The following is a 20,463-nucleotide window of genomic DNA, read 5'->3' as shown; positions in this document are numbered from 1 at the left end:
ATGGAGAAATTATTGGGTTTGGAGAGTGATGATTTTGTACCAATGAGGAGAACCTCTGTTTTATCACCGTTTAGTTTTAAGAGATTATGATTTAACCAGGTTTTTATTTCTGTGATGCAGGCAGTGTGGGATGGGGGGTAAAAGCGCGTTTACTGGTGAGGTAGAGCTGGTTGTCATCCGCGTAACAATTAAAGTGAATACCATGTTTACGGAATATATTGCCGAGGGGGAGGAGGTAAATGATGAAAAGAAGGGGCCCCAGGACTGAGCCCTGGGGCACACCTGCAGTGATGGGGGAGGGGGTTGATTTAAAGGATTTGAGCTTGATGAACTGAGTGCGGCGAGAGGTAGGTTTTAAACCAGTTTAGGGGGGGTATGAGTAATGCCAATGGAAGCTAGTCTGTTCAGAAGGGTGGTGTGAGAGATGGTGTCGAATGCCGCACTCAGGTCGAGAAGGATGAGAATGGTGAGGAGTCCAGGATCAGCTGCCATGAGGAGATTGTTAGTGATTTTTGTGAGTGCTGCTTCTGTGCTATGGAGGGGGCGGAAACTGGACTGGAACTGTTCATAGAGCTTTATTGTTCGATAGGTGAGAGTGAAGTTGGCTGGTGACTGTTTTTTTGAGAATTTTACTGATGAAGGGGTGATTGGAAATGGGGTGGAAGTTATTGAAATCAGAGGGATCAGCACTGGGTTTTTTAAGGATTGGAGTTATTGCAGTGGTTTTGAAGGATGAGGGAACAGTTCCGGTGATGAGGGAGGAGTGGATGATGGTGGAAATGATGGGAATCAGAGAGGGGAGGGAGGCTTTGACTAGGAATGTGGGGAGAGGGTCTAACTGACAGGAGGATGGCTTGGACTGATGGATGTGGTCTGAGATTTCAGAGGGAGTGGGGAGTTGGAAGGTGGAAAAGGAATGAATAAATGGGAATGATTCTGGAGAGGTGATGAAAAGAGAGTTCTGACTGAGGTGGTGATGAACGTTGTGGATTTTTGAGGTGAGAGATGAGACTTGGAGGTACCTCAATTTGCACTGATTAAACCAGAGTAATATTGGGATTTGGGTTGAGTAATGGAGTCTTTGTATTGGAGGATGTGGTTATTTTTCATGTCTTTGTGAATGGTGAGGTGGATTCTTTTATAGGGGAGCTCCAATTGGCGACCTCTGGCTTTCATGAGCCGGAGATCATATGTGAACCAGGGGGCAGGAGTGGTGAATGAAACAGACATGGATTTTAATGGAGCCAGAGAACTGAGTATGGAATGGAGTGTAGTATTGTAATGCATGACCAGATCATCAGGGGTGGAAAGTGTATTTATGTCAAAGTGGTGATCAATAGGGTGAGGGTGTTGAGGTTGATATTTTTAATGGTACAGAATGATATGTGATGGGGGAGCTTAGTGGTAGTGATGGTGATAGCAGCATTCAATGAGAGTAGAAAGTGATCAGATATATAAGTTCATATAAGTTCATCAGCTTTACAATTACAAGGGGTGACACCGGAGCAGCAGATTAAATCAAGAATGAGACCTTTGGAGTGGGTGGTGGTGTTAATATGTTGCTGAAAACCAAAACTATCTAAACAGGATGTAAAATATATGATAAAAGGTTGACTAATATTGTCCATGTGAATGTTAAAATCTCTCAGTACTATTATTTTTGATGAAAGGGAGGATAATGAGTGAGGAAGGCAGCAACGTCATTTAAAAAAATCTAAGTTGGATTTAGGAGGGCGGTAAACAGTTGCAATGATGGTGGGAGTGGGTCCGGAGAGTTCACATACTCGAAGAGAAGAAAGTGAAGACTGGGGCAGACACAGACGAGACTTTGACAGTCTCGAGGTGAATCATCGCAAGACCTCCGCGATGATTCGGGCAGGATTACTATTGCAACGACATCATCAGTAGGGTAAAACTAACCTGTCTCACAATGGTCTAACCAGCTCACGTTCCCTATTAGTGGTGAACAATCCAACGCTTGGTGAATTCTGCTTCACAATGATAGAAGAGCCGACATCGAAGGATCAAAAAGCGACGTCGCTATGAACGCTTGGCCGCCACAAGCCTGTGTGGTCACTTTTCTGACACCTCCTGCTTAAAACCCAAAAAGTCAGAAGGATCGTGAGGCCCCGCTTTCACGGTCTGTATTCATACTGAAAATCAAGATCAAGCGAGCTTTTGCCCTTCTGCTCTACGGGAGGTGTCTGTCCTCCCTGAGCTCGCCTGAGGACACCTGCTCTTATCGTTTTTTCACTTACCCGGTGAGGCGGCTCACCGGGTAAGTGAAAAAACGATAAGAGTGGATTCAATCAATTGTGAGAAGTCGTTTCCTTGCTGCCATGTTTCCGTTAAAGAGAAAAAGTCAAACTTGCGGTTAGTGATGAGTTTGTTCATGAGTTGTCCTTTACTGGTGAGAGAGCGGATGTTTAACAGTCCAAAGTTGAGTATGGTGGAGCCACAGGCGGCGGCGGCACAGGCCGAGCGAGGGAGGCTGGTCAACAAGGAGGGATCCACCGTCCCACCAGCACCACTATTCATCCAACAGCATGTTCATGCTTCATATGCCATCAGCATTCCTCTTTCAGTCACACTCACGCAACACAAATATAAACACAGGAACATATTTGTCCTACAAAGAAAGTTGCAGGACAAATTATATATATATATATATATATATATGTTTCTTTTATGGAGATGGATAGAATACCCTTCTTGTGTCCAAGCAATTCATATTTATTGTAACTCAATTAAAGAATAGAGGTGTGTGGACCACAAATTTAATTTTGACCTGTTATTTTTCAAACTTTAAATTCTGGTGCTTTAATACATTTTTAGAAAGGTTCTCTCTCAAAATGAGCGAGAAAGCACCTGTGTTGGGCCCTGTGTCCATGTTTCAACTGCATGCAGATGTTCTCCCCAGAGAGGACAGGCTGCAGGAACAATGAAAAGGCAAGAAAACAGCATGGGGGAGGACAGCAACCATGGGAGGGCCACAACTCCCAGGTTTGGAGCCAATAGAAACTGTGAAGCAAATGCAGACCTCCTTGCTTCCAACCACTCACCCGACCCGGACACTGCAGGTGTCCAAAATTCAAACCTGGTGAAACCCCCTTCCAACCAACTGCTCCTGGCTTCTCATCCCAACCACCGAACGAGACACACGTCTCTGCCTCACTGGGAAGACCAAGAGAGCACAAAGTGGACCACAGAACCAAACCAAGCCGGACGAGCAGGACGCAGCTTGGATACTTTTTCTCTTTTGGATCCTCGGAACTAGATGCGAATACCCACGTGTACCCACCACTGCGCGTGGTATCTGATCGAGACAAACTTTCCACATAGCCACAGTTAGCAACCAAATTGCGAACTCGTGCTGCCGGAATACACCCGTATTGACCGTAGTTTGACTGTATGTCATAACATCCAGTTAAACTCCGGAGTTACAATAATGATTCTGCCCAGGTGAGACCGCTTGCTCTGTGCATGGACGCGCGACGGACATCTTGTTTATCTGGTCGCTGAGCAACCGCCGCGCTCCCAGAAAGAGCGAGTTAAATGGCCCTCGTGGCTCATCACAATCTCTCTTTATGCCCCCCTGGTGGTCGCATCGAGTTATTGCGTTCTGCCTCCATGCTCCGCCGCATTCCGAGTGGTCACCACCCCAAACCAGATGCCTGCCTCCCTCTAGCGTCCGTTTGAGATCATTACATCCACTCACACTGACCCTCCAAGATCTACCTCCACCTGGTAGACACTTGAGATCATTACATCCACTCACACTGACCCTCCAAGATCTACCTCCACCTGGGAGACACTTGAGATCATTACATCCACTCACACTGACCCTCCAAGATCTACCTCCACCTGGTAGACACTTGTGGTCATTACATCCACTCACACTGACCCTCCAAGATCTACCTCCACCTGGTAGACACTTGTGGTCATTACATCCACTCACACTGACCCTCCAAGATCTACCTCCACCTGGTAGACACTTGTGGTCATTACATCCACTCACACTGACCCTCCAAGATCTACCTCCACCTGGTAGACACTTGTGGTCATTACATCCACTCACACTGACCCTCCAAGATCTACCTCCACCTGGGAGACACTTGAGATCATTACATCCACTCACACTGACCCTCCAAGATCTACCTCCACCTGGTAGACACTTGTGGTCATTACACCCACTCACACTGACCCTCCAAGATCTACCTCCACCTGGTAGACACTTGTGGTCATTACATCCACTCACACTGACCCTCCAAGATCTACCTCCACCTGGTAGACACTTGTGGTCATTACATCCACTCACACTGACCCTCCAAGATCTACCTCCACCTGGGAGACACTTGAGATCATTACATCCACTCACACTGACCCTCCAAGATCTACCTCCACCTGGTAGACACTTGTGGTCATTACATCCACTCACACTGACCCTCCAAGATCTACCTCCACCTGGGAGACACTTGAGATCATTACATCCACTCACACTGACCCTCCAAGATCTACCTCCACCTGGTAGACACTTGTGGTCATTACATCCACTCACACTGACCCTCCAAGATCTACCTCCACCTGGTAGACACTTGTGGTCATTACATCCACTCACACTGACCCTCCAAGATCTACCTCCACCTGGTAGACACTTGAGATCATTACATCCACTCACACTGACCCTCCAAGATCTACCTCCACCTGGTAGACACTTGTGGTCATTACATCCACTCACACTGACCCTCCAAGATCTACCTCCACCTGGTAGACACTTGAGATCATTACATCCACTCACACTGACCCTCCAAGATCTACCTCCACCTGGGAGACACTTGTGGTCATTACATCCACTCACACTGACCCTCCAAGATCTACCTCCACCTGGTAGACACTTGAGATCATTACACCCACTCACACTGACCCTCCAAGATCTACCTCCACCTGGGAGACACTTGTGGTCATTACATCCACTCACACTGACCCTCCAAGATCTACCTCCACCTGGTAGACACTTGTGGTCATTACATCCACTCACACTGACCCTCCAAGATCTACCTCCACCTGGTAGACACTTGAGATCATTACATCCACTCACACTGACCCTCCAAGATCTACCTCCACCTGGTAGACACTTGTGGTCATTACATCCACTCACACTGACCCTCCAAGATCTACCTCCACCTGGTAGACACTTGTGGTCATTACACCCACTCACACTGACCCTCCAAGATCTACCTCCACCTGGTAGACACTTGTGGTCATTACATCCACTCACACTGACCCTCCAAGATCTACCTCCACCTGGTAGACACTTGTGGTCATTACATCCACTCACACTGACCCTCCAAGATCTACCTCCACCTGGTAGACACTTGTGGTCATTACACCCACTCACACTGACCCTCCAAGATCTACCTCCACCTGGGAGACACTTGAGATCATTACATCCACTCACACTGACCCTCCAAGATCTACCTCCACCTGGGAGACACTTGTGGTCATTACATCCACTCACACTGACCCTCCAAGATCTACCTCCACCTGGTAGACACTTGTGGTCATTACACCCACTCACACTGACCCTCCAAGATCTACCTCCACCTGGGAGACACTTGAGATCATTACATCCACTCACACTGACCCTCCAAGATCTACCTCCACCTGGTAGACACTTGTGGTCATTACATCCACTCACACTGACCCTCCAAGATCTACCTCCACCTGGTAGACACTTGTGGTCATTACACCCACTCACACTGACCCTCCAAGATCTACCTCCACCTGGTAGACACTTGTGGTCATTACATCCACTCACACTGACCCTCCAAGATCTACCTCCACCTGGTAGACACTTGTGGTCATTACATCCACTCACACTGACCCTCCAAGATCTACCTCCACCTGGTAGACACTTGTGGTCATTACATCCACTCACACTGACCCTCCAAGATCTACCTCCACCTGGTAGACACTTGTGGTCATTACATCCACTCACACTGACCCTCCAAGATCTACCTCCACCTGGTAGACACTTGTGGTCATTACATCCACTCACACTGACCCTCCAAGATCTACCTCCACCTGGTAGACACTTGTGGTCATTACACCCACTCACACTGACCCTCCAAGATCTACCTCCACCTGGGAGACACTTGAGATCATTACATCCACTCACACTGACCCTCCAAGATCTACCTCCACCTGGGAGACACTTGTGGTCATTACATCCACTCACACTGACCCTCCAAGATCTACCTCCACCTGGTAGACACTTGTGGTCATTACACCCACTCACACTGACCCTCCAAGATCTACCTCCACCTGGTAGACACTTGTGGTCATTACATCCACTCACACTGACCCTCCAAGATCTACCTCCACCTGGTAGACACTTGTGGTCATTACATCCACTCACACTGACCCTCCAAGATCTACCTCCACCTGGTAGACACTTGTGGTCATTACATCCACTCACACTGACCCTCCAAGATCTACCTCCACCTGGTAGACACTTGTGGTCATTACATCCACTCACACTGACCCTCCAAGATCTACCTCCACCTGGTAGACACTTGTGGTCATTACATCCACTCACACTGACCCTCCAAGATCTACCTCCACCTGGTAGACACTTGTGGTCATTACACCCACTCACACTGACCCTCCAAGATCTACCTCCACCTGGGAGACACTTGAGATCATTACATCCACTCACACTGACCCTCCAAGATCTACCTCCACCTGGGAGACACTTGTGGTCATTACATCCACTCACACTGACCCTCCAAGATCTACCTCCACCTGGTAGACACTTGTGGTCATTACACCCACTCACACTGACCCTCCAAGATCTACCTCCACCTGGGAGACACTTGAGATCATTACATCCACTCACACTGACCCTCCAAGATCTACCTCCACCTGGTAGACACTTGTGGTCATTACATCCACTCACACTGACCCTCCAAGATCTACCTCCACCTGGTAGACACTTGTGGTCATTACACCCACTCACACTGACCCTCCAAGATCTACCTCCACCTGGTAGACACTTGTGGTCATTACATCCACTCACACTGACCCTCCAAGATCTACCTCCACCTGGTAGACACTTGTGGTCATTACATCCACTCACACTGACCCTCCAAGATCTACCTCCACCTGGTAGACACTTGTGGTCATTACATCCCCTCTCAGACTCCCTCCCTTATCATCGTCCCATCACATAGCGCTGCACACAGACACAGACACACACACTTGTGGTGATAGCAGGTGCCTCACCTGCCATCATGACGAAGTTTTCTTTTGAGTTTTCTTTTGAGCTCTGCCATAAAATGTGCAACTTGAATAAGGAAATGAAAATGCAGTTTGAATGAAAATTAGTAATTTAATTCATGAGTCAGATAGTGCAGCCAGAACCTTGAAATGAAAAAGTACTTTTGCAAATGCATTTTAATTTTCAAATTGGACATTTCAGAATTAATTTTGGCCACAATTTGCAGGAATGTCTTTTGAAAATGAAATCTTAACCATTATGTCATTTTTCATTTTAATTAAATCACAGAATAAGCAGTCTTGAAGAAGAAAATTAAAATGCAGTTTGGATGATTGATTTTAAAATCTATTTGAGTCAAAAATGCAGTTTTAATCTCAAAATGAAAACGCATTTCTGCTAATGCATTTTAATTTTCAAAGTTGACATTTCAAAATGAATTTTGATTACTATTTGCTGGAGTGACTTTGGTTTGGATGATTGACCACTAATTTTTATTTATGAGTCAAAAAATGCAGTTAAATGTGAAAATGAAAAAATATTTCTGTTAATACATTTCAAATTGATTTTTGAGCCACATTCACTTCTGTAAATTTAATGCAGTTCATTTAGTCTTAATTTATGTGAATATTTCAAATGCCAAAATTGTGCAGTCAATGGCCCATCTTTTTCAAAACCAGGTACACAGCATCCATTCATAACATACCTGCTTAATCCAGATTTGAATTGAATGGGAGTGGCCTAGTAACGGCACACATGCAGTGAATGCAAGGCATTCTGCTGCTTGTGGACAGTTGTCCCTGTGAATGTGAGGAGAGTGAAGTGTGTCAGCATGATTTGTCATTTGACCTCACATCTGTGACAGTGCAGCACATGTCACCACACTGCATCCGCAAACCAGTCTGACACAGTTTTTTACATGCAGCTCACACAGGAAGTGGTCACACTTCATGTTGCAGCTTTCCTACTTGCATATCAGTCACTTTATTTTTTTTCTCCAATACTCTCTCCTGAAGTAATGCATCAGTCAGGTAAATCAAACATGGCTGACAGGTTGGCACATGCCACAATTCACAAGTTATAGACAAAGAATAGCACATCACTAATCAGAGAACCGACTCACTTGGAGGGTTGCAAAATTGTAAACTTTCCATGTGAATTAACGGGAATTTGTGGGAATAAAACAGAAATTTACAAAATTGAAGGTTGGCCTTCAACAGGGGTCCGTGTATATTTTGGTCATTGGATTTTCCCTTCAGAGAACGATATTAAAAGACCAAAAATGAGTCATTATTTGATTTTAAATTTAAAATTCAAAAATCAAAACTGAAATTCAATGCATTTTTTTATCAGGATCTATGGTGTCTTTCTGGCAAGAGCACTAAAAATCTCAGACTTCTACCTTTGGGTTTCTTTAGCCACATTAAAATATCTTTCGAAATCTGATGTGATTAATGACATGGCCAAACAAGGTTGGTCATCTGCAGAAATCTGGGCACTCATATCACTCCAAAGTGGGGGTGGAGGAGGTTTTTCTGCAATAACCCAGAGGAGAGTTTGTGCTGAAAATGGCTTCAGTTTTATTGAACTGATGCACATTTGGAGCTTGAGGTGGCAAAAGCCGAGGTAAGAACCTGCTATATCTCCCTTTTGCTATGTCCTTTGAAGAGAGGGAATAATTAGCACCTTCAACTGTTTCATGTTCCCTTCTCATGATTATGAATAATACTACAACTACCGTCAGCAGCCTCAGGACAGCTGTGGCTACAATGCATGATTGTGAACAGGGTTGGGTAGTAATGTAACAGTGTTACGTAATTAGGATACAAAACATTTAACTGGAATCCGTTACAATACAAAAAAGAATGTGTAATCTCATTAAGGTATATTGTATAAAAACTGGGATTACTGAGCAGGATTACAGTAGAAATCAGATGAATAAACTAGAACTGCAGTGTCACATGATCCGTCCACTGGCATTGCGACACTTCCTGACGCTTTCAGGCTGACCGGCACTGAGGCGTTGCCATGGATACTGCAGCCAGTGGCTCTCATCACTATGTTTTATAGTGGGAGGAGTCTCTTAACCTCTCTCAGCCGTGAAATTGCTGTGAACGTCCAGGAACTTGACGTCTCACCTGAAGAAACATCTGGTAGGATAAAACCTGCTGACTTTACTGAAACACACCTGGACTCTGTCAACTAGTTTGATTAGCTCATAACCTGCCAGTAACCTGCCAATACCAGTACTAGTGCTGATGGTAGGAAGACATTCTCAATTCGTTTACAGGATCTCATGTTTTAATTTATTGGGGCGACACGTGCCATCACTTTTTTTTTGTTGTTTTAAAGTTTGGTTGTTGACTGAGTAGCAGGTTGTTCAATTAATATCAGTCAGTAGATCTGCAATGATTCGTCGACGTTGTCGACAAAAATCGATAATAGAAATTGTCGACAATGAATTCTATTGTCGACATTCGTCGCTAGACGGGTTTTTCCAACAGAGTGAGGCATCTCACTTCATTACAATCTCTGCCGAGTCGCACATGCGCAATAGCGTCTCTGACGCGCGGTAACGTACACAGAAGTAATGGCGGCGTCCAACACAGCAGCACGAGAACTTCACAAGTTTGGGAGCATTGTAGCTTGGATACGGCGAACAAAAAGATGACTTGCAAGGTTTGCAAAGCAGACCTTGCGTATCATGGCAGCACCTCGGTGATGCACGGACATTTAAAGAGAAAGCACGTCGGGCAGCATGAATGTGAACAACTCTGAATGCTTCTTCAGCGGTGTATCTACACATGTCCGTTGTTAAAACCGTTAGATTTCAGACTTGAGAATTGTAAAGTTCTTTTACAACTGAATGCACTTCACAAAATGCACTTTATATTTTTTTTATTTCATGTTTTACTGCTGCTAATGTGCCCTTGGTTTACAGGAAAGAATTGTTTACTTGATTGTAATTTATTTTTTTATAAAACACATTTGCCTGTCCTTGGACAGAGGTTTATTTGGATTTATGGCCTATCAGCAGCAAAGTTGAATAAAAGATGCATTTTTCATTGAAGTACCCACCTTTCTTGTGTTTATTATCATTTGCCACATAATTAAAGCAACCTCATGCTAAATTTAAGAAAAAATTAATAATTATCCGATTAGTCGACTAATCGTTTCAATAGTCGGTGACTAGTCCACTATTAAAATAGTCGTTAGTTGCAGCCCAATCAGTCAGTGATTCATGCTGCCAGATACAGCCTCTCATCAAACATTCATATTTAGTCCAGAAAAAACTACATTAAAACCAACGAGGAAATGGGATGAGAGAGAGAGAGAGAGAGAGAGAGAGAGAGAGAGAGAGAGAGAGAGAGAGAGAGAGAGAGAGAGAGAGAGAGAGAGAGAGTGAGAGAGAGAGAGAGAGAGAGAGAGAGAGAGAGTTTTAGAAAAGATGGGCACATTTTCTTGAATAGAAATTGAAAGATTTATTTGTATTGTGGTTTTGATTCTCAAAAAAAAAAAAATCAATGTTAGACACCTGATTGGTTACTGAGTTTTGATAGTTCAAAACTTGTTAAGTGCAATTTGTGTCTGCTGTGTATAAGATGTGTCAGTACACTGAGCAGATGACACTTTCTATTCTTTCTTGTCATTTTTTTTTATGTTTGCTGGTGAAGTAATCCAAAAGTATCTAAAAGTAATCTGGTGTTACCTTTGTATTTTAGTACTGAGAGTAAGTTCCTGATTAAATTTTTTGACAAGTAAGTTGTAATTGTAATGGATTACAGTTTTCAAGTAACCTCCCCAACCTTGATTATGAATAATACTACAAATAATTCCAGCAGTCCAAGGACAGCTGTGGCTGCAACGCTGCTTACCTCCACCTGTGTGACTGCTGTGAATGAATGAATAATGTTACTTCACCTCACTTGAAGTTACTTCACAGGCCATTTACCTCCTCTGATCCCCTGAAATTAATTTCAAGCAATCTATGTGTAGGTAATATGAATTATGAGTTAAAATATGTGATCCATCTGTCATGCAGACCTCAACACAGCAATCTGTGCTTGATTGTAGTCTCATTTAGGGACTTTTCCAACTTGAAAGTACGTTTGTTCGAAAGTAATTTTATTCATCTGGCCATGTGCATTGTCCACTCAGTGACAATTCAATTAATTTATAGATACTTACCATAATTTCTGGACAATAAGCCACAGCTTTTTCCAACACTTTGAACCCTGCAGCTAACGATGTGGCTAATTTATGGATTTTTATGGGTTAATGGGCTTCATGCCACCAGATGTTACTTCCGCATGTAGATACATGCTGTTTTTTGTGCCTCTGCTTCTCCAAAACGTGCCTTCAAAGTTTGTGCTGCTTTCCGTGGTCCTGACTGCTGTGAATGTTGCGTTCAGGTGCATCATGTATACTAGCGCGCTGGACTCTGTGGCTGAAAATTCTTCCTCCTCAGAATCACTATCATCAACAGAGATAAAACGCTTGGTGATTATGTATCTGTCTCTCTCTCTGTGTCTCAGAGATAGACATAGGGAGCTATGTCTATCTCTATGTCTCTCTCTGTCTGTCTCCCTATGTCTATCTCTATGTCTCTCTCTGTCTGTCTCCCTATGTCTATCTCTATGTCTCTCTCTGTCTGTCTGCGGCTGTGAATGTTGCGTTCAAGTGAATCATAATGTCGAGGTGTTGCATCCTTGGCTGAGAAATCTTCCTCCTCAGAATCCCAATCAGCAAATAAGATAAGATACTTTATCAACAGAGATAAAATGCTTGGTGATTATGCATCTGTCTCTGTCTCTCTGTCTGTCTGCGTGCTTCACAGCAGGCGCAGGAACTCCAGCACTATGAAAGACAGATTTGCCAGAATTAATGAAAATATGAGCAATCGCTGTGTTCCTGCAGTGACATTCTTGCCCTTTTCCAATGCAGACACCTGCGGCTTATCGTCAAGTGTGGCTTATATGTGTTTTGGTTTTTTTCGTAAAATTTTGCAGGCGCGGCCTACATTCAGGTGTGCTCTATGGCAGTGTTTTTCAACCTTTTTGAGCTATGGCACACTTTTTTCTTTGGTAAAATCTGGAGGCACACCACCACCCGAAAATGTTAAAAAGTTAAACTCTGTAGCCTTTATTAACAATATAAAGTCATTCTCAACAAAGTTTGATCAACAGGAATCCAGTAAATCCAGAAAGCAAGGACTTTTTTTAATAGTGCCTCCCTCAGTGTGAAACCTGGACCTGATGGATGAAGAGCTGAGATCCTGGTTTTCAAAAACTTCTCCATCACTGTCACTGACACAGTACTTTGATACAAGATGGCAGCAGGAGGTGGAGATGAACCACACTGACGTCTGTCACTTTACATTTCACTGGCAAAGTTCTGTGCTGCCCTCTAGTGGTGAAGAGTATTTATACATGATTACTCTTCAACACACTGCTCTCACAGCTGACAGCGGCTGTGAGACCAAATGTTTTTTAGAAAAAAATGTGAAATTGGATAATTTCCCACGGCTCACCTGACTAGATCTCACGGAACACCAGTGTGCCGCGGAGCAGTGGTTGAAAAACACTGCTCTATAGCATGGAAAATATGGTATTTAATTTGAAATATTTCCAAAATTCCCCAGCTTAATTTACCATGCAAAGTTTCTGGAATTTACCAGAAATGTTCCGCCCCTTTACAACCCTACTCACTTGCAAATAAATCTGCCAATGACGAGTGTGTGTGTGTGTGTGTGTGTGTGTGTGTGTGTGTGTGTGTGTGTGTGTGTGTGTGTGTGTGTGTGTGTGTGTGTGTGTGTGTGTGTGTGTGTGTGTGTAATTAATACAATTTCAAAAGAAGTGAGACACAATCTGGCCTGTCAGCATGGAGATGTTGCTCTGGAGATTGTTTGAATTCTTCCAGTACTTTAATGATGTTTTAGCCAACTGTGCTATCAGCAAAACACTTCCTATCTATCCGTTATTTATAAATCCAGTGGAACTGTGAAGCCTTGAAGCCATCGCTGTTTACTTCCATGTGTGCAGCGGTGTGGCACATGAAACTTGATTAAGTTGTCTCCACAAAAAATTTGCTTTGTTTTTGAATGGTAATGCATCTGGAAAATTCTTAGTCAAACACAAGATAACAAAACTGTTATGTTGTGTTCGCCAACTTGCAATCTGGTGCAGTTATTACTTAAATCTGACATTCAAATTAGTTTCCGGCAGGGTTGTCAAAAGGTTTACAGTAGACATATGGAAAATTTACTTTTTTTAAATAGTCACTGTTTTTGTTATTTTGGTGCAGGATTGAATAACATTAATGTAAATTAGGAAACATTTAAAAAGTATATATTTATGAATAATTATTTTGTGTGATTTGCAACGATGAAGATGTAAAAGGGTAGGATCAAAGAACTTGCAATGCAGAGTTCACAACTGGAGGTTCCTGGAAGCTCTGCATGTCCTAAATGTGTCTTTAATACAACAGACATGATTCAAATATACCATATTTTCCACACTATAAGGCACACCGGATTATAAGGTGCACCTACATCGATTGACATAATTTACAACTTTGTTCATATATAAGGCACACCGCCCTATAAGGCACATGGAATAGACCAGTGGTCAGCAACCTTTATAGCTCAAAGCCATTAGGTTACATTTTCCACTAATTCTAACACCCAGAGAGGTGCACACACTTTATTTTGATAGTCCTACCTGCAGCCTATGCCAGGAGGACACTACACACAAAACCTTCTTCACTGCTGGTTGACAACTTACAACTACTGGTAATAAACTAAACTACATGAACTAAGCAACAAAAACACAACACAACACAATTATTACCGACACCACAAGCCAAATAAAACCCCCAATAATTGCATTTAAAACACCACAAACAGAAACTCCCATAATTCATTGCAGCTATCGGCTGCACTGAGGAGCTCAGGATGCAAGGCATGATGGGAATTCATGTTTTGTGTTGTTGGAGGTTATTGTGGGTTGTTGTTGGGCTTGGTGTTGTGTTGATTGTGTTTATGTGTTTTTGTTCCCCAGTTTAGGGAGTAATTATTTCATCTAGTTTATTTTGGTTTGTTAGAATGTTGGTGTGCAACCATGAGTGATGAATGTGTTGTGTGGAGTGTCGTCCGCTCTGATGATCTGGTTGAGAAGTTAGAGTTGTCAAAATAAAAGCTTCTGGGTGTTCAGCTGTCAAATAGCAGTCTCCAGTAGAGCAATTCTTCCATATATAAGGCGCACCGGGTTATAAGGTGCACTGGCAGCTTTAGAGAAAATTTGGGGTTGGAGACCCCTGGTCTAAAATGTCCTACAATAGTTTCTTATTGGATCAATGGCAATGTCAAATGATAATAAAAATTGTTTGTTTGTTTTTTTAATTAGGAATCTCCTACATTTTTTGGATCACATTGACATTTTTGCTTTTAAAAATGCACATTTATTTCATGTTACTGGACAATGACAAAGTCCAGTCCAAAATATTTGCAACACCTCAGTATGGTCCTACAGTAAAGAGACAACAGGCAGTTGCAACAAAATCCAGTAGTAGAACTTGAATTAAAAACACCTAATTACTATGCTGTTTGTGTGTAATGACACTACATTAATCGACACAGTAAGATAACTGTGCCTTGCTAAGGTTACCAGGGGAACCTGACCAAACCATGGGTGGTCAGTCAGCTCAGCTGTCCACCGATGCAGACCCATCCATCTGTGATCCAGCAATCTCGCAAGCAGCGAAGGTGATCCAGTCACATATCCAGATATTAGTATTACTGTTGTTGGAAGTTTGACAAGTGCCGTCCCCTTTACATCACCCAGTCCTTGAACAGTGGGGGCTCTTCAAGAGGAGATTCATAAATACAGGCTGCGCTCAGCAACGCTGAGACAGCTGCTTGACTAAATGCAATAACTGATCGAGCAATGCGACTTCTTTTCATACACAGAAATGAGAGTCAAAGTGAACTTGAGTCTGAGAGATCTCTCTGCAGCTGTGGAGGCTGACCCGCCAAGAGCCGCTAAGCACCGACAAATGCTCAGAATTCAAATAAACCTCAGTGTTTAGACTCCAGTCCCAACCATTATAAAACAGTCCCCTGCACCCTAGAGACCACCTGCACACAGATCTGCCCTTGGCTACTGACACACTGGAACCTTACACACCAACACAGACTGAAAACAAACCTCTCAAATTGCTGCAATGTATTTTTTTCTTAAAAGTTTCATACTGGTCGGCCTGCAGGCAATGATTGTTTCATTAGATAGTAGTCCAGAGTACCTAATCTCTGACGCATAATCCTCCCAGCAGTGTGTTTGCACAGTCTCCAGTGGTGGCAAGAATTACTGACACTTTATAAGACCACAATAAAAAATGCTGAAATGAAGGTTTATATAACCACGTCTCTGTAATATAAAAGCCAATATCATCAACATAGTGCATTTCATAATAACAACCACAGCTTTTAATCAAATCCAGTAACACATTTATGCATTTCTTTTTCAGGTGAGGATATATTAAAGTTGCTCAGTAACTTTAACATCTCTATTAAATACCCTTGATTCCAATTTTTGCATGACGCTATTATGAGTTTTCAAATAAGAGACTTGAATATCTCTGGCTTGCTGAGCTCAAACTATAAACATTCAGACATAAATTAACTTAAACGAACAGTATGTGGTAGCAACACGGTGTCTCAGGAGTCAGTAATGGAAAGGAGCATTTGGATTGTCAGTGGAAACAACTGTTCAGTCAGTAATGTGGGGCGGAGCTGGGGCACACAATAACACTAATGTTTTAACAAGATGAAAGAGTAATACGTCATCAACCTGTTCTTGTCCGTGTCCGAGATCCCAATCCAAACAAAATTTTTCTTGAAAAAATATTGGAGTTGAGTTCAGCAGCACGACCACATACAGAGGGTTACTTTGCACGAGCATGACAAATGTGATTACCCCAGTCAGGAGCAACCTCGGCTGCCTTCACCGGCCTTGACACCAACATATGGAGGACCATCATATTCCACTACATCAACCAAAATCCATTAAGAAAACCTTCGTCATTGGACTTCATGACAATCACTGACTTTGTAAATGAAGATTAATTGCGATAATCTTCTTTTTAAATGTCTCATATTTGGAGATAAACACTGGTCTATGTTGCCCTTATGCTTTACCAACACTTTATGGACCCTTACAGACGTTCTGTGAGAAATAGATATTGGTTTTTAAGAAAACTACAGGTAAATGAGCAATATAAATGTCATCTGAAATTCATAAATCCATGATTATTGTCAGATATGACAATTAATTAAATGGTTGCAAAAAATGCATATGAATATGATATTAGCCATCCAGTTATTTAACAGGGAGAACACTGAGAGACAAACAACCCAGGGATAGATCTGAATTTTGTCCCCACTCGTCAAGCGGCCTTGTGAGCCGTGGGTTGCACTAGTCCTGCACATTTTGCACAAATCCTGCACCCAGTGAAATATATATTGTTAAACAAAAACAGTTTCATGTTATATTAAAATTACGATTACAGAAATATCTATTTCTATATATATATATATTTTTTTTTTTTTTTAATGCTACATTTTGTGTTGCAGGTGCATCATCTCAGAGTTTTCTTCACTTATGGTGGATGGCAAAAAACTAGAAAAATGGCTCAGGATGTAGTCACCCCGTCTCACTCATCACCTGCCTGCTGCTGGGGGGGGGGGGGGGGGGTCACATTGGCTTTTACACTTTTGCTGAGGCAAAGGCTTCTGCACATCATGCAACAACAGCTTGACGTTCTCCAGTTGTTATCATTTTTAGATGTAATAGAGAATACCAGAGAATTAATGACTAGTTTGAGATCAAACATTTATTATAGTATCATACATTAAATGATATTATTCAGTGACTAGAGTACACCAATAAAAAGACACAACACTGATGCATGACAGAGTTCAGTAATGTAGGACACAAACTGACAAAATGTAGATCCAGTTTGTTGTCACTAAAACATTTTGAAAACAAGTATTGAAGCACAATTGATGATAGTGATACTATTCTGATTTCAGAGCTCTGTTTGCTTTAATATTATTGTTATCATTATAGTTGATTTTATATGAGGCAGTAAAAAACTCGTCTCTACAGCAAAGTAATAAATGTAGGAATATTTGCATGTATTCTCTCAAAAGACAACTTGAGGTTAGTAGAAGGTGAGAAAGGGAAGCAGTGCAAAGTATTTTAGTTCCATGTGGACAATGTGGGGGTCTGCGTGACGTCATCATCCCATAATAAACTAGTTCTATCTTTAAAACCTCACAATCACTTTATTCATTCTTGGAGAAATCATTTAGCAACGCAGCACAAACTGACGTGTTTCCAGCTCTAATGCAACACAAATGATCGGGACTATTTTCAGTGAGTTTAGCGCGGAGTATGACAGCTTCACGGAGGTGTGAATCGCCTGCTGACAGCCTGGAGGAGCTGTCAGTTCATTGTTTTGATGTCAGTGCAGCTGGTGTTTTAAAACGGTGACGTCTGGTGGCAGAGCACCTCACTGTCCACGTCGATGCTTTGCAGTGTTTTGAGCCTAAAATACGTCTAAAGAGCAACATGTTGTCATGAAAAGTTGGATAGCCGCATCCCGTTGTTTCTCGTGACGCTGGAGAAGAGAAGTAAGTAATGTTACCATCGCCAAACTTTGCTAAATTAAGCTAACAGAACACAGCTATCTAGCCACAAGCACCACAAAGTGTAGCGCTGCGAGCTATGGTAGTAAGCTGATTGTAAAAATTAGACGTATCTGTTGAACATTACGTTGGCCAATTCATGATTTGCCTTAGCTCAACCATGCTGTGCTCATTTCCCAGTGAAACGCAATATTAGACTGACAATTGACAGCTTAGTATCATGAGTCACTACACCACTAACAAAGCTAGTTCGCCAATGAATGTCAACTAACGCAGCCAAGGCAGTGTCCATTAGAATACTCCACTATTCCATAAAATAATCACCCAAATAATCATTTTAAAAATAGTCGTTTACCCCCAGCCCTAGAAGCAGGCCCACTTCATGGATCTGAAATCTCCGCAGGTTGGATCGGAAAAAACGTTAAAATATCGGAAGATGATTCACTTGCCCTCGCAAAGGTTTAACTAGCCCCGGATGTTAGGACAAGCCTTAACCTCGAGCCCTGAGAGTGATACATGAAAAATTAGGACATGAGACCTGTTTTAAGAGGTTATTTCCAGACCATTTTTATGTACCGGTCCGGGTATTTTTCATCGGTAATGACCGACTGTCCAATTTATTTCATGATCACTGGGGAAAGAAACAGATGCAGCCTGTTGTCGAGGGGTGCAACAGTACAGGTGGTCCACGGTTCAGTTTGAACCTCGGTTTTTGAACCAGCATGTGTTATTTGTCTTGTCTCTTCTGCTACCTACTCAAGTCCTTGATTTGAAAGCAAACATCAAGGTGCTTATGCTGGAGATGCATGCTTGTGCGTCCCTGTGTCAAGCCCTGTATGTTTCAAGAAACATTAGCAGAAAGTGAACATTTGGAGACCAAGAGGGGATCGATTATTGCCCCAGGAGAGGCTTGGTTCTAACCACTTTAGAACCCCCCCCCCCGGACTGGCTCGGTTCTCCTCTCTGCAGAGGCTTGGTTCTCTCCATGGAGAAGCTCGGTTCTCCCCCCGGGAGAGGCTCGGTTCTCCCCCCGGGAGAGATGGAAGCATCCGCCAACACATAACCCAGACTGTATGTTGACACGGTTTTAATTTGGATGTGATTATAGCAGCGTGCGAACAGCAACAATTGTGTAACGAGGGAAAGCCGTGAAATGCGGGCGATCTGAAGCCCCTCGACACAAACTGAGTTGAAGTGTCGCAGCTTGCGAGGGAAGAGAGGGCGACATTACAACACTATAGACAGCAACAACAAAAAAATCACCCACCCAAAGCTGCGGAGACGGCCCAGGAGACGAGTCCGGGTCCGGCAGAAATCCTCCAACTGATCCAGCAGATTACACCCGGCCGATGGCGCCGTCCTCCAGAGTCACTCTGCGGGCATTTTCCGGGCACGTACGCCGAGCCAGGGGTACGGCTGGCGGGCTTCAGGTGGACTGAGGGCGAGTCACACTGAGCTGGCTGCTCCAACCAGCGAAGGTGAAACACATCCTGTGATTGGTTGAGATTGCCAAGATGGTTTGTGTCGGAGCTTCTCATTGGGCTATATCTTAGAAGGCGGGCCCACGGATGATTTAAAGTCACAGTACATTATAAGGCCGTTATGTCGGAATTCACTGGAGTGAGTGATGAGTGTGAGTCAATATGTAAATTATTGACACAACTGTCGATATAACTGTAAATTACGGCGGCCGAGAGGTTCAAAACAACATGTGAAAGAGTTTTACAAATTGTGTGACAAATGTAAATTTTGGAAAACATTTTTTCCTACCGTAAAACAAAATGAAATTACTATAACACATTTACAAGCAGTGTTGCCACAGTTACTTAAAAGAAAGTAATTGATTACTGATGACTAGTTGCTCCTTTAAAAAGTAACTTAGTTACTTCACAGATTACTTGTTTTTAAAAGTAACTAAGTTAGATTACAAGTTACTTTTTTATTTACTTTCAGCAGCTGCCGACCCATCGTCTAAATATAAAATTACAACCAGTTTTGCCAAAAACTCTGCCGATCCCTACCTCTTGCACCTGCTGATACATATTTAACCTTTGACCTAAATTCTTCATTGTATTTATATCTGACTCACGCTTTTATTATCAGCTTTTTACTATTACTGGTATTTATTTACCCAGACATGTAGTTGTAGTCTGTTGTTGCACTATATATTTATTTATTTGCACTGCCTGTTCTATGTGACTTTATTTGCCCCCCTCCCTGACAAGTAAAGTCTTTCATTGATTGATTGATTGATTGATTGATTTAAAAGGGGGGGGGGGGGGGGGGGTATTGCAATTGTAAGGTTTATAGATGAAAACGGTTGGTTCCGATTCTTTTGTGCCACCTCAACGCACCGTTACAGCCAGTTGACTTGTGATTGGCTGAGAGTGGTGAAAGGGGCGTGTCAGATGAGCGTGCAGTGTTTGTATGGGCTGCTTGTGTCTGTCACTCACAGTTTGGAAGAAGATGGAGGAGCAGTCGG

At 42.9% G+C, this 20,463-nt stretch overlaps 1 protein-coding gene across 2 annotated transcripts in view; it reads right to left on the bottom strand.

Moving 5' to 3' along the window:
- tpst1 (tyrosylprotein sulfotransferase 1) overlaps positions 1-19,398 on the bottom strand; it is a 123,723-nt gene extending 104,325 nt beyond the window's left edge. For both annotated transcript variants that reach the window (XM_080512038.1, XM_080512039.1), the window contains exon 1: positions 19,249-19,398. The gene's annotated coding sequence lies outside the window, so the exon portion shown is untranslated. The remainder of the gene's footprint in view (positions 1-19,248) is intronic.
- Between the last annotated feature and the right edge of the window lie 1,065 nt (positions 19,399-20,463).

This window comes from Blennius ocellaris (assembly GCF_963422515.1).
Source record: "Blennius ocellaris genome assembly, chromosome: 2".
In the NCBI taxonomy this organism is placed as follows: Eukaryota; Metazoa; Chordata; class Actinopteri; order Blenniiformes; family Blenniidae; genus Blennius; species Blennius ocellaris.
The sequence above is the reverse complement of the archived record's forward strand: the minus strand, read 5'-3'. Positions and strand labels throughout refer to the sequence as shown.